Raw genomic sequence first — 12500 nt, forward strand, 5'->3', positions numbered from 1 at the left:
GTGTGTGGTTAGAGCTCTGTGTGTGTGTGTGTGGTTAGAGCTCTGTGTGTGTGTGTGTGTGTGGTTAGAGCTCTGTGTGTGTGTGTGGTTAGAGCTCTGTGTGTGTGTGTGTGTGGTTAGAGCTCTGTGTGTGTGTGTGTGGTTAGAGCTCTGTGTGTGTGTGTGTGTGGTTAGAGCTCTGTGTGTGTGTGTGTGTGTGGTTAGAGCTCTGTGTGTGTGTGTGTGTGGTTAGAGCTCTGTGTGTGTGTGTGTGTGTGGTTAGAGCTCTGTGTGTGTGTGTGTGTGTGTGTGGTTAGAGCTCTGTGTGTGTGTGTGTGTGTGTGTGGTTAGAGCTCTGTGTGTGTTTGTGTGTGGTTAGAGCTCTGTGTGTGTGTGTGTGGTTAGAGCTCTGTGTGTGTGTGTGTGTGGTTAGAGCTCTGTGTGTGTGTGTGTGTGTGTGGTTAGAGCTCTGTGTGTGTGTGTGTGTGGTTAGAGCTCTGTGTGTGTGTGTGTGGTTAGAGCTCTGTGTGTGTGTGTGGTTAGAGCTCTGTGTGTGTGTGTGTGTGTGGTTAGAGCTCTGTGTGTGTGTGTGTGTGTGGTTAGAGCTCTGTGTGTGTGTGTGTGGTTAGAGCTCTGTGTGTGTGTGTGTGTGTGTGTGTGGTTAGAGCTCTGTGTGTGTGTGTGTGTGTGGTTAGAGCTCTGTGTGTGTGTGTGTGTGGTTAGAGCTCTGTGTGTGTGTGTGTGTGTGGTTAGAGCTCTGTGTGTGTGTGTGTGTGGTTAGAGCTCTGTGTGTGTGTGTGTGGTTAGAGCTCTGTGTGTGTGTGTGTGTGGTTAGAGCTCTGTGTGTGTGTGTGTGTGGTTAGAGCTCTGTGTGTGTGGTTAGAGCTCTGTGTGTGTGTGTGTGTGTGTGTGGTTAGAGCTCTGTGTGTGTGTGTGTGTGTGTGGTTAGAGCTCTGTGTGTGTGTGTGTGTGTGTGGTTAGAGCTCTGTGTGTGTGTGTGGTTAGAGCTCTGTGTGTGTGTGTGGTTAGAGCTCTGTGTGTGTGTGTGTGGTTAGAGCTCTGTGTGTGTGTGTGGTTAGAGCTCTGTGTGTGTGTGTGGTTAGAGCTCTGTGTGTGTGTGTGGTTAGAGCTCTGTGTGTGTGTGTGGTTAGAGCTCTGTGTGTGTGTGTGTGGTTAGAGCTCTGTGTGTGTGTGTGGTTAGAGCTCTGTGTGTGTGTGTGTGGTTAGAGCTCTGTGTGTGTGTGTGGTTAGAGCTCTGTGTGTGTGTGTGGTTAGAGCTCTTGTGTGTGTGTGTGGTTAGAGCTCTGTGTGTGTGTGTGTGGTTAGAGCTCTATGTGTGTGTGTGTGTGGTTAGAGCTCTGTGTGTGTGTGTGTGTGTGTGTGTGGTTAGAGCTCAGTGTGTGTGTGTGTGGTTAGAGCTCTGTGTGTGTGTGTGTGTGTGTGTGTGGTTAGAGCTCTGTGTGTGTGTGTGTGTGTGGTTAGAGCTCTGTGTGTGTGTGGTTAGAGCTCTGTGTGTGTGTGGTTAGAGCTCTGTGTGTGTGTGTGTGTGTGTGTGTGTGGTTAGAGCTCTGTGTGTGTGTGTGTGTGTGGTTAGAGCTCTGTGTGTGTGTGTGTGTGTGGTTAGAGCTCTGTGTGTGTGTGTGTGTGTGTGGTTAGAGCTCTGTGTGTGTGTGTGTGTGTGTGTGTGTGTGGTTAGAGCTCTGTGTGTGTGTGGTTAGAGCTCTGTGTGTGTGGTTAGAGCTCTGTGTGTGTGTGGTTAGAGCTCTGTGTGTGTGTGGTTAGAGCTCTGTGTGTGTGTGTGTGTGGTTAGAGCTCTGTGTGTGTGTGTGGTTAGAGCTCTGTGTGTGTGTGGTTAGAGCTCTGTGTGTGTGTGTGGTTAGAGCTCTGTGTGTGTGTGTGGTTAGAGCTCTGTGTGTGTGTGTGTGTGTGGTTAGAGCTCTGTGTGTGTGTGTGTGGTTAGAGCTCTGTGTGTGTGTGTGTGTGGTTAGAGCTCTGTGTGTGTGTGTGTGGTTAGAGCTCTGTGTGTGTGTGTGTGTGTGGTTAGAGCTCTGTGTGTGGTTAGAGCTCTGTGTGTGTGTGGTTAGAGCTCTGTGTGTGTGTGGTTAGAGCTGTGTGTGTGTGGTTAGAGCTCTGTGTGTGTGGTTAGAGCTCTGTGTGTGTGTGGTTAGAGCTCTGTGTGTGTGTGTGGTTAGAGCTCTGTGTGTGTGGTTAGAGCTCTGTGTGTGTGTGTGTGTGGTTAGAGCTCTGTGTGTGTGTGTGTGTGTGTGGTTAGAGCTCTGTGTGTGTGTGTGTGTGGTTAGAGCTCTGTGTGTGTGTGTGTGTGTGTGTGTTAGAGCTCTGTGTGTGTGTGTGTGTGGTTAGAGCTCTGTGTGTGTGTGTGTGTGTGTGTGTGTGTGTGGTTAGAGCTCTGTGTGTGTGTGTATGTGTGTGTGTGTGTGTGTGGTTAGAGCTCTGTGTGTGTGTGTGTGGTTAGAGCTCTATGTGTGTGTGTGTGTGTGGTTGTGGTTAGAGCTCTGTGTGTGTGTGTGTGTGTGTGGTTGTGGTTAGAGCTCTGTGTGTGTGTGTGTGGTTGTGGTTAGAGCTCTGTGTGTGTGTGTGTGGTTGTGGTTAGAGCTCTGTGTGTGTGTGTGTGTGTGGTTAGAGCTCTGTGTGTGTGTGTGTGTGGTTAGAGCTCTGTGTGTGTGTGTGGTTAGAGCTCTGTGTGTGTGTGGTTAGAGCTCTGTGTGTGTGTGGTTAGAGCTCTGTGTGTGTGTGTGTGTGTGTGTGGTTAGAGCTCTGTGTGTGTGTGTGTGTGGTTAGAGCTCTGTGTGTGTGTGTGTGTGGTTAGAGCTCTGTGTGTGTGTGTGTGTGTGGTTAGAGCTCTGTGTGTGTGTGTGTGTGTGTGGTTAGAGCTCTGTGTGTGTGTGGTTAGAGCTCTGTGTGTGTGTGTGTGTGGTTAGAGCTCTGTGTGTGTGTGTGTGTGTGTGTGTGTGTGTGGTTAGAGCTCTGTGTGTGTGTGTGTGTGGTTAGAGCTCTGGTGTGTGTGTGTGGTTAGAGCTCTGTGTGTGTGTGTGTGTGTGGTTAGAGCTCTGTGTGTGTGTGTGTGTGTGGTTAGAGCTCTGTGTGTGTGTGTGTGTGTGTGGTTAGAGCTCTGTGTGTGTGTGTGTGTGTGGTTAGAGCTCTGTGTGTGTGTGTGTGTGTGGTTAGAGCTCTGTGTGTGTGTGTGTGTGTGGTTAGAGCTCTGTGTGTGTGTGTGTGTGTGTGGTTAGAGCTCTGTGTGTGTGTGTGTGTGTGTGGTTAGAGCTCTGTGTGTGTGTGTGTGTGTGTGGTTAGAGCTCTGTGTGTGTGTGTGTGTGTGGTTAGAGCTCTGTGTGTGTGTGTGTGTGTGGTTAGAGCTCTGTGTGTGTGTGTGTGTGTGGTTAGAGCTCTGTGTGTGTGTGTGTGTGTGTGGTTAGAGCTCTGTGTGTGTGTGTGGTTAGAGCTCTGTGTGTGGTTAGAGCTCTGTGTGTGTGTGTGGTTAGAGCTCTGTGTGTGGTTAGAGCTCTGTGTGTGTGTGTGGTTAGAGCTCTGTGTGTGTGTGTGTGTGTGTGGTTAGAGCTCTGTGTGTGTGTGTGTGTGTGTGTGTGTGTGTGTGGTTAGAGCTCTGTGTGTGTGTGTGTGTGTGTGTGTGTGTGTGTGTGGTTAGAGCTCTGTGTGTGTGTGTGTGTGTGTGGTTAGAGCTCTGTGTGTGTGTGTGTGTGTGTGGTTAGAGCTCTGTGTGTGTGTGTGTGTGTGTGGTTAGAGCTCTGTGTGTGTGTGTGTGTGTGGTTAGAGCTCTGTGTGTGTGTGTGTGTGGTTAGAGCTCTGTGTGTGTGTGTGTGTGGTTAGAGCTCTGTGTGTGTGTGTGTGGTTAGAGCTCTGTGTGTGTGTGTGTGTGTGGTTAGAGCTCTGTGTGTGTGTGTGTGTGGTTAGAGCTCTGTGTGTGTGTGTGTGTGTGGTTAGAGCTCTGTGTGTGTGTGTGTGTGTGGTTAGAGCTCTGTGTGTGTTTGTGTGTGGTTAGAGCTCTGTGTGTGTGTGTGTGGTTAGAGCTCTGTGTGTGTGTGTGTGGTTAGAGCTCTGTGTGTGTTTGTGTGGTTAGAGCTCTGTGTGTGTTGTGTGTGGTTAGAGCTCTGTGTGTGTGTGTGTGGTTAGAGCTCTGTGTTGTGTGTGTGTGTGGTTAGAGCTCTGTGTGTGTGTGTGTGGTTAGAGCTCTGTGTGTGTGTGTGTGTGGTTAGAGCTCTGTGTGTGTGTGTGTGTGTGGTTAGAGCTCTGTGTGTGTGTGTGTGGTTAGAGCTCTGTGTGTGTGTGTGGGTTAGAGCTCTGTGTGTGTGTGTGTGTGGTTAGAGCTCTGTGTGTGTGTGTGTGGTTAGAGCTCTGTGTGTGTGTGTGTGTGTGGTTAGAGCTCTGTGTGTGTGTGTGTGTGGTTAGAGCTCTGTGTGTGTGTGTGTGTGTGTGGTTAGAGCTCTGTGTGTGTGTGTGTGGTTAGAGCTCTGTGTGTGTGTGTGTGTGGTTAGAGCTCTGTGTGTGTGTGTGTGTGTGTGTGGTTAGAGCTCTGTGTGTGTGTGTGTGTGGTTAGAGCTCTGTGTGTGTGTGTGTGGTTAGAGCTCTGTGTGTGTGTGTGTGTGGTTAGAGCTCTGTGTGTGTGTGTGTGTGGTTAGAGCTCTGTGTGTGTGTGTGTGTGGTTAGAGCTCTGTGTGTGTGTGTGTGGTTAGAGCTCTGTGTGTGTGTGTGTGTGGTTAGAGCTCTGTGTGTGTGTGTGTGGTTAGAGCTCTGTGTGTGTGTGTGTGGTTAGAGCTCTGTGTGTGTGTGTGTGGTTAGAGCTCTGTGTGTGTGTGTGTGTGGTTAGAGCTCTGTGTGTGTGTGTGTGTGGTTAGAGCTCTGTGTGTGTGTGTGTGTGGTTAGAGCTCTGTGTGTGTGTGTGTGGTTAGAGCTCTGTGTGTGTGTGTGTGTGGTTAGAGCTCTGTGTGTGTGTGTGTGTGTGTGTGGTTAGAGCTCTGTGTGTGTGTGTGTGTGTGTGGTTAAAGCTCTGTGTGTGTGTGTGTGTGTGTGTGTGTGTGTGGTTAGAGCTCTGTGTGTGTGTGTGTGTGTGTGTGGTTAGAGCTCTGTGTGTGTGTGTGGTTAGAGCTCTGTGTGTGTGTGTGGTTAGAGCTCTGTGTGTGTGTGTGTGTGGTTAGAGCTCTGTGTGTGTGTGTGTGTGTGGTTAGAGCTCTGTGTGTGTGTGTGGTTAGAGCTCTGTGTGTGTGTGGGTGTGGTTAGAGCGCTGTGTGTGTGGGTGTGGTTAGAGCTCTGTGTGTGTGTGGGTGTGGTTAGAGCTCTGTGTGTGTGTGTGGTTAGAGCTCTGTGTGTGTGTGTGTGGTTAGAGCTCTGTGTGTGTGTGTGGTTAGAGCTCTGTGTGTGTGTGTGGTTAGAGCTCTGTGTGTGTGTGTGGTTAGAGCTCTTGTGTGTGTGTGTGGTTAGAGCTCTGTTGTGTGTGTGTGTGTGGTTAGAGCTCTGTGTGTGTGTGTGTGTGTGTGGTTAGAGCTCTGTGTGTGTGTGTTGTGTGTGTGGTTAGAGCTCTGTGTGTGTGTGTGTGTGTGGTTAGAGCTCTGTGTGTGTGTGTGTGTGGTTAGAGCTCTGTGTGTGTGTGTGTGGTTAGAGCTCTGTGTGTGGTGTGTGGTTAGAGCTCTGTGTGTGTGTGGTTAGAGCTCTGTGTGTGTGTGGTTAGAGCTCTGTGTGTGTGTGTGTGTGGTTAGAGCTCTGTGTGTGTGTGTGTGTGTGGTTAGAGCTCTGTTGTGTGTGGTGGTTAGAGCTCTGTGTGTGTGTGTGTGTGTGGTGTGCTTGTGTGTGTGTGTGTGTGTTAGAGCTCTGTGTGTGGTGTGTGTTAGAGCTCTGTGTGTGTGTGTGGTTAGAGCTCTGTGTGTGTGTGTGGTTAGAGCTCTGTGTGTGTGTGTGTGTGTGTGGTTAGAGCTCTGTGTGTGTGTGTGTTAGAGCTCTGTGTGTGTGTGTGTGTTAGAGCTCTGTGTGTGTGTGTGTGTGTGTGGTTAGAGCTCTGTGTGTGTGTGTGTGGTTAGAGCTCTGTGTGTGTGTGTGTGGTTAGAGCTCTGTGTGTGTGTGTGTGGTTAGAGCTCTGTGTGTGTGTGTGTGTGTGTGTGTGGGTTAGAGCTCTGTGTGTGTGTGTGTAGAGTCTGTGTTGTGTGTGTGTGTGGTTAGAGCTCTGTGTGTGTGTGTGGTGTGTGTGTGTTAGAGCTCTGTGTGTGTGTGTGTGTGGTTAGAGCTCTGTGTGTGTGTGTGTGGTTAGAGCTCTGTGTGGTGTGTGTGTTAGAGCTCTGTGTGTGTGTGTGTGTGGTGTGGTGTGTGTGTGTGTGTGGTTAGAGCTCTGTGTGTGTGTGTGTGTGTGTGTGTGTGTGTGTGTGGTTAGAGCTCTGTGTGTGTGTGTGTGTGTGTGTGTGGTTAGAGCTCTGTGTGTGTGTGTGTGTGTGGTTAGAGCTCTGTGTGTGTGTGTGTGTGTGTGTGTGTGGTTAGAGCTCTGTGTGTGTGTGTGTGTGGTTAGAGCTCTGTGTGTGTGTGTGTGGTTAGAGCTCTGTGTGTGTGTGTGTGTGGTTAGAGCTCTGTGTGTGTGTGTGTGTTAGAGCTCTGTGTGTGTGTGTGTGGTTAGAGCTCTGTGTGTGTGTGTGTGTGTTAGAGCTCTGTGTGTGTGTGTGTGGTTAGAGCTCTGTGTTGTGTGTGTGTGTGTGGTTAGAGCTCTGTGTGTGTGTGTGTGGTTAGAGCTCTGTGTGTGTTTTGTGTGTGTTTAGAGCTCTGTGTGTGTGTGTGTGTGTGTGTTAGAGCTCTGTGTGTGTGTGTGTGTTAGAGCTGGTGTGTGTGTGTGTGTGGGTTAGAGCTCTGTTGTGTGTGGTGTGTGTGTGTGTGTGGTTAGAGCTCTGTGTGTGTGTGTGTGTGTTTTAGAGCTCTGTGGTGTGTGTGTGTGGTTAGAGCTCTGTGTGTGTGTGTGTGGTTAGAGCTCTGTGTGTGTGTGTGTGTGGTGTGTGTGGATGAGCTCTGTGTGTGTGTGTGGTTAGAGTCTCTGTGTGTGTGTGTGTTAGAGCTCTGTGTGTGTGTTGTGTGGTTAGAGCTCTGTGTGTGTGTGTGTGTGTGTGTGTGTGTGGTTAGAGCTCTGTGTGTGTGTGTGTGTGTGTGTGTGGTTAGAGCTCTGTGTGTGTGTGTGTGTGTGTGTGTGTGTGTGTTAGAGCTCTGTGTGTGTGTGTGTGTGTGTGGTTAGAGCTCTGTGTGTGTGTGTGTGTGTGTGTGTGTGTGTGGTTAGAGCTCTGTGTGTGTGGTGTGTGGTAGAGCTCTGTGTGTGTGTGTGGTTAGAGCTCTGTGTGTGTGTGTGTGTGTGGTTAGAGCTCTGTGTTGTGTGTGTGTGGTTAGAGCTCTGTGTGTGTGTGTGGTTAGAGCTCTGTGTGTGTGTGTGTGTGTGTGGTTAGAGCTCTGTGTGTGTGTGTGGGTTAGAGCTCTGTGTGTGTGTGTGGTTAGAGCTCTGTGTGTGTGTGTGGTTAGAGCTCTGTGTGTGTGTTGGTTAGAGCTCTGTGTGTGTGTGTGGTTAGAGCTCTGTGTGTGTGTGTGGTTAGAGCTCTGTGTGTGTGTGTGGTTAGAGCTCTGTGTGTGTGTGTGTGGTTAGAGCTCTGTGTGTGTGTGTGGTTAGAGCTCTGTGTGTGTGTGTGGGTTAGAGCTCTGTGTGTGTGTGTGTGTGTGTTTAGAGCTCTGTGGTGTGTGTGTGTGTGTTAGAGCTCTGTGTGTGTGTGTGTTGTGTGTGTGTGTGGTTAGAGCTCTGTGTGTGTGTGTTGTGGTTAGAGCTCTGTGTGTGTGTGTGTTAGAGCTCTGTGTGTGTGTGTGTTTAGAGCTCTGTGTGTGTGTGTGTGTGTGTGGTGTGTGGTTAGAGCTCTGTGTGTGTGTGTGTGTGTGTGGTTAGAGCTCTGTGTGTGTGTGTGTGTGTGTGTGGTTAGAGCTCTGTGTGTGTGTGTGTGTGTGTGTGTGGTTAGAGCTCTGTGTGTGTGTGTGTGTGTGTAACTGTGTGTGTGTGTGTGTGGTTAGAGCTCTGTGTGTGTGTGTGTGTGTGTGTGTGGTTAGAGCTCTGTGTGTGTGTGTGTGTGTGGTTAGAGCTCTGTGTGTGTGTGTGTGTGTGTGTGGTTAGAGCTCTGTGTGTGTGTGTGTGTGTGTGGTTAGAGCTCTGTGTGTGTGTGTGTGTGTGTGGTTAGAGCTCTGTGTGTGTGTGTGTGTGTGTGGTTAGAGCTCTGTGTGTGTGTGTGTGTGGTTAGAGCTCTGTGTGTGTGTGTGTGTGGTTAGAGCTCTGTGTGTGTGTGTGTGTGGTTAGAGCTCTGTGTGTGTGTGTGTGTGGTTAGAGCTCTGGTGTGTGTGTGTGTGTGGTTAGAGCTCTGTGGTGTGTGTGTGTGTGGTTAGAGCTCTGTGTGTGTGTGTGTGTGTGGTTAGAGCTCTGTGTGTGTGTGTGTGTGGTTAGAGCTCTGTGTGTGTGTGTGTGTGTGGTTAGAGCTCTGTGTGTGGTTAGAGCTCTGTGTGTGTGTGGTTAGAGCTCTGTGTGTGTGTGGTTAGGCTGTGTGTGTGGTTAGAGCTCTGTGTGTGTGTGTGTGTGGTTAGAGCTCTGTGTGTGTGGTTAGAGCTCTGTGTGTGTGTGGTTAGAGCTCTGTGTGTGTGTGTGGTTAGAGCTCTGTGTGTGTGGTTAGAGCTCTGTGTGTGTGTGTGTGTGGTTAGAGCTCTGTGTGTGTGTGTGTGTGTGTGGTTAGAGCTCTGTGTGTGTGTGTGTGTGGTTAGAGCTCTGTGTGTGTGTGTGTGGTTAGAGCTCTGTGTGTGTGTGTGTGTGTGGTTAGAGCTCTGTGTGTGTGTGTGTGTGTGGTTAGAGCTCTGTGTGTGTGTGTGTGTGTGTGTGTGTGTGTGTGGTTAGAGCTCTGTGTGTGTGTGTGTGTGTGTGTGTGTGTGGTTAGAGCTCTGTGTGTGTGTGTGTGGTTAGAGCTCTGTGTGTGTGTGTGTGTGTGTTAGAGCTCTGTGTGTGTGTGTGTGTGTGTGTGTGGTGTGGTTAGAGCTCTGTGTGTGTGTTGGTGTGTGTGTGTGTGGTTAGAGCTCTTGTGTGTGTGTGTGTGTGGTTAGAGCTCTGTGTGTGTGTGTGTGTGGTTAGAGCTCTGTGTGTGTGTGTGTGTGGTTAGAGCTCTGTGTGTGTGTGTGTGTGTGTGGTTAGAGCTCTGTGTGTGTGTGTGTGTGGTTAGAGCTCTGTGTGTGTGTGTGTGTGTGGTTAGAGCTCTGTGTGTGTGTGTGTGTGTGGTTAGAGCTCTGTGTGTGTGTGTGTGTGTGGTTAGAGCTCTGTGTGTGTGTGTGTGGTTAGAGCCTGGTCTGTTGTGTGTGTGTGTGGTTAGAGCTCTGTGTGTGTGTGTGTGGTTAGAGCTCTGTGTGTGTGTGTGTGTGTGTGTGTGGTTAGAGCTCTTTGTGTGTGTGTGTGTGGTTAGAGCTCTGTGTGTGTGTGTGTGGTTAGAGCTCTGTGTGTGTGTGTGTGTGTGGTTAGAGCTCTGTGTGTGTGTGTGTGTGTGGTTAGAGCTCTGTGTGTGTGTGTGTGTGTGGTTAGAGCTCTGTGTGTGTTTGAGCTTGTGTGTGTGTGGTTAGAGCTCTGTGTGTGTGTGGTGTGTGGTTAGAGCTCTGTGTGTGTGTGTGTGTGTGGTTAGAGCTCTGTGTGTGTGTGTGTGTGTGTGGTTAGAGCTCTGTGTGTGTGTGTGTGTGTGGTTAGAGCTCTGTGTGTGTGTGTGGTTAGAGCTCTGTGTGTGGTTAGAGCTCTGTGTGTGTGTGTGGTTAGAGCTCTGTGTGTGTGTGTGTGGTTAGAGCTCTGTGTGTGTGTGTGTGTGTGTGTGGTTAGAGCTCTGTGTGTGTGTGTGTGTGTGGTTAGAGCTCTGTGTGTGTGTGTGTGTGTGTGGTTAGAGCTCTGTGTGTGTGTGTGTGTGGTTAGAGCTCTGTGTGTGTGTGTGTGTGTGTGGTTAGAGCTCTGTGTGTGTGTGTGTGTGTGTGTGTTAGAGCTCTGTGTGTGTGTGTGTGTGGTTAGAGCTCTGTGTGTGTGTGTGTGTGGTTAGAGCTCTGTGTGTGTGTGTGTGGTTAGAGCTCTGTGTGTGTGTGTGTGTGTGGTTAGAGCTCTGTGTGTGTGTGTGTGTGTGGTTAGAGCTCTGTGTGTGTGTGTGTGTGGTTAGAGCTCTGTGTGTGTGTGTGTGTGGTTAGAGCTCTGTGTGTGTGTGTGTGTGGTTAGAGCTCTGTGTGTGTGTGTGTGTGGTTAGAGCTCTGTCGGGTGTGTGTGTGTGTGGTTAGAGCTCTGTGTGTGTGTGTGTGTGTGTGGTTAGAGCTCTGTGTGTGTGTGTGTGTGTGTGGTTAGAGCTCTGTGTGTGTGTGTGTGTGTGGTTAGAGCTCTGTGTGTGTGTGTGTGTGGTTAGAGCTCTGTGTGTGTGTGTGTGGTTAGAGCTCTGTGTGTGTGTGTGTGGTTAGAGCTTCTGTGTGGTGTTGTGTGTGTGTGTGGTTTGTTAGAGCTCTGTGTGTGTGTGTGTGTGGTTAGAGCTCTGTGTGTGTGTGTGTGGTTAGAGCTCTGTGTGTGTGTGTGTGGTTAGAGCTCTGTGTGTGTGTGTGTGTGTGGTTAGAGCTCTGTGTGTGTGTGTGTGTGGTTAGAGCTCTGTGTGTGTGTGTGTGTGGTTAGAGCTCTGTGTGTGTGTGTGTGTGTGGTTAGAGCTCTGTGTGTGTGTGTGTGGTTAGAGCTCTGTGTGTGTGTGTGTGTGGTTAGAGCTCTGTGTGTGTGTGTGTGGTTAGAGCTCTGTGTGTGTGTGTGGTTAGAGCTCTGTGTGTGTGTGTGTGTGTGGTTAGAGCTCTGTGTGTGTGTGTGTGTGTGTGTGTGTGGTTAGAGCTCTGTGTGTGTGTGTGTGGTTAGAGCTCTGTGTGTGTGTGTGTGTGGTTAGAGCTCTGTGTGTGTGTGTGTGGTTAGAGCTCTGTGTGTGTGTGTGTGTGTGGTTAGAGCTCTGTGTGTGTGTGTGTGTGGTTAGAGCTCTGTGTGTGTGTGTGTGTGTGTGTGGATAGAGCTCTGTGTGTGTGTGTGTGTGTGTGGTTAGAGCTCTGTGTGTGTGTGTGGTTAGAGCTCTGTGTGTGTGTGTGGTTAGAGCTCTGTGTGTGTGTGTGGTTAGAGCTCTGTGTGTGTGTGGTTAGAGCTCTGTGTGTGTGTGTGGTTAGAGCTCTGTGTGTGTGTGTGGTTAGAGCTCTGTGTGTGTGTGTGTGTGGTTAGAGCTCTGTGTGTGTGTGTGTGTGTGTGTGGTTAGAGCTCTGTGTGTGTGTGTGTGTGTGTGTGGTTAGAGCTCTGTGTGTGTGTGTGTGTGTGTGGTTAGAGCTCTGTGTGTGTGTGTGTGTGTGTGTGGTTAGAGCTCTGTGTGTGTGTGTGTGTGTGGTTAGAGCTCTGTGTGTGTGTGTGTGTGTGTGTGTGGTTAGAGCTCTGTGTGTGTGGTTAGAGCTCTGTGTGTGTGTGTGTGTGGTTAGAGCTCTGTGTGTGTGTGTGTGGTTAGAGCTCTGTGTGTGTGTGTGTGTGGTTAGAGCTCTGTGTGTGTGTGTGTGTGTGTGTGTGTGTGTGTGTGTGTGTGGTTAGAGCTCTGTGTGTGTGTGGTTAGAGCTCTGTGTGTGTGTGTGTGTGTGGTTAGAGCTCTGTGTGTGTGTGTGGTTAGAGCTCTGTGTGTGTGTGGTTAGAGCTCTGTGTGTGTGTGTGTGTGGTTAGAGCTCTTTGTTGTGTGTGTGTGTGTGGTTAGAGCTCTGTGTGTGTGTGTGTGGTTAGAGCTCTGTGTGTGTGTGTGTGGTTAGAGCTCTGTGTGTGTGTGTGTGGTTAGAGCTCTGTGTGTGTGTGTGTGTGTGTGGTTAGAGCTCTGTGTGTGTGTGTGTTTAGAGCTCTGTGTGTGTGTGTGTGTGGTTAGAGCTCTGTGTGTGTGTGTGTGTGTGTGTGTGGTTAGAGCTCTGTGTGTGTGTGTGTGGTTAGAGCTCTGTGTGTGTGTGTGTGTGTGTGTGTGTGTGTGTGTGTGTGTGTGTGTGTGTGTGTGGTTAGAGCTCTGTGTGTGTGTGTGTGTGTGTGTGTGTGGTTAGAGCTCTGTGTGTGTGTGTGTGTGTGTTAGAGCTGTGTGTGTGTGTGTGTGTGTGGTTAGAGCTCTGTGTGTGTGTGTGTGTGTGGTTAGAGCTCTGTGTGTGTGTGTGTGTGTGGTTAGAGCTCTGTGTGTGTGTGTGTGTGGTTAGAGCTCTGTGTGTGTGTGTGTGGTTAGAGCTCTGTGTGTGTGTGTGTGTGGTTAGAGCTCTGTGTGTGTGTGTGTGTGGTTAGAGCTCTGTGTGTGTGTGTGTGTGGTTAGAGCTCTGTGTGTGTGTGTGTGTGTGTGGTTAGAGCTCTGTGTGTGGTTAGAGCTCTGTGTGTGTGTGGTTAGAGCTCTGTGTGTGTGGTTAGAGCTCTGTGTGTGTGGTTAGAGCTCTGTGTGTGTGTGTGTGTGGTTAGAGCTCTGTGTGTGTTTGTGTGT

At 49.8% G+C, this 12500-nt stretch overlaps 1 protein-coding gene across 1 annotated transcript in view; it reads right to left on the reverse strand.

Moving 5' to 3' along the window:
• LOC113592334 (cullin-3-like) overlaps positions 1–12500 on the reverse strand; it is a 55487-nt gene that overhangs the window by 11515 nt on the left and 31472 nt on the right. The window lies entirely within an intron of this gene.

The sequence above is a fragment of the Electrophorus electricus genome, chromosome 11 (genome assembly GCF_041902795.1).
Source record: "Electrophorus electricus isolate QZ-2024a chromosome 11, ASM4190279v1, whole genome shotgun sequence".
In the NCBI taxonomy this organism is placed as follows: domain Eukaryota; kingdom Metazoa; phylum Chordata; class Actinopteri; order Gymnotiformes; family Gymnotidae; genus Electrophorus; species Electrophorus electricus.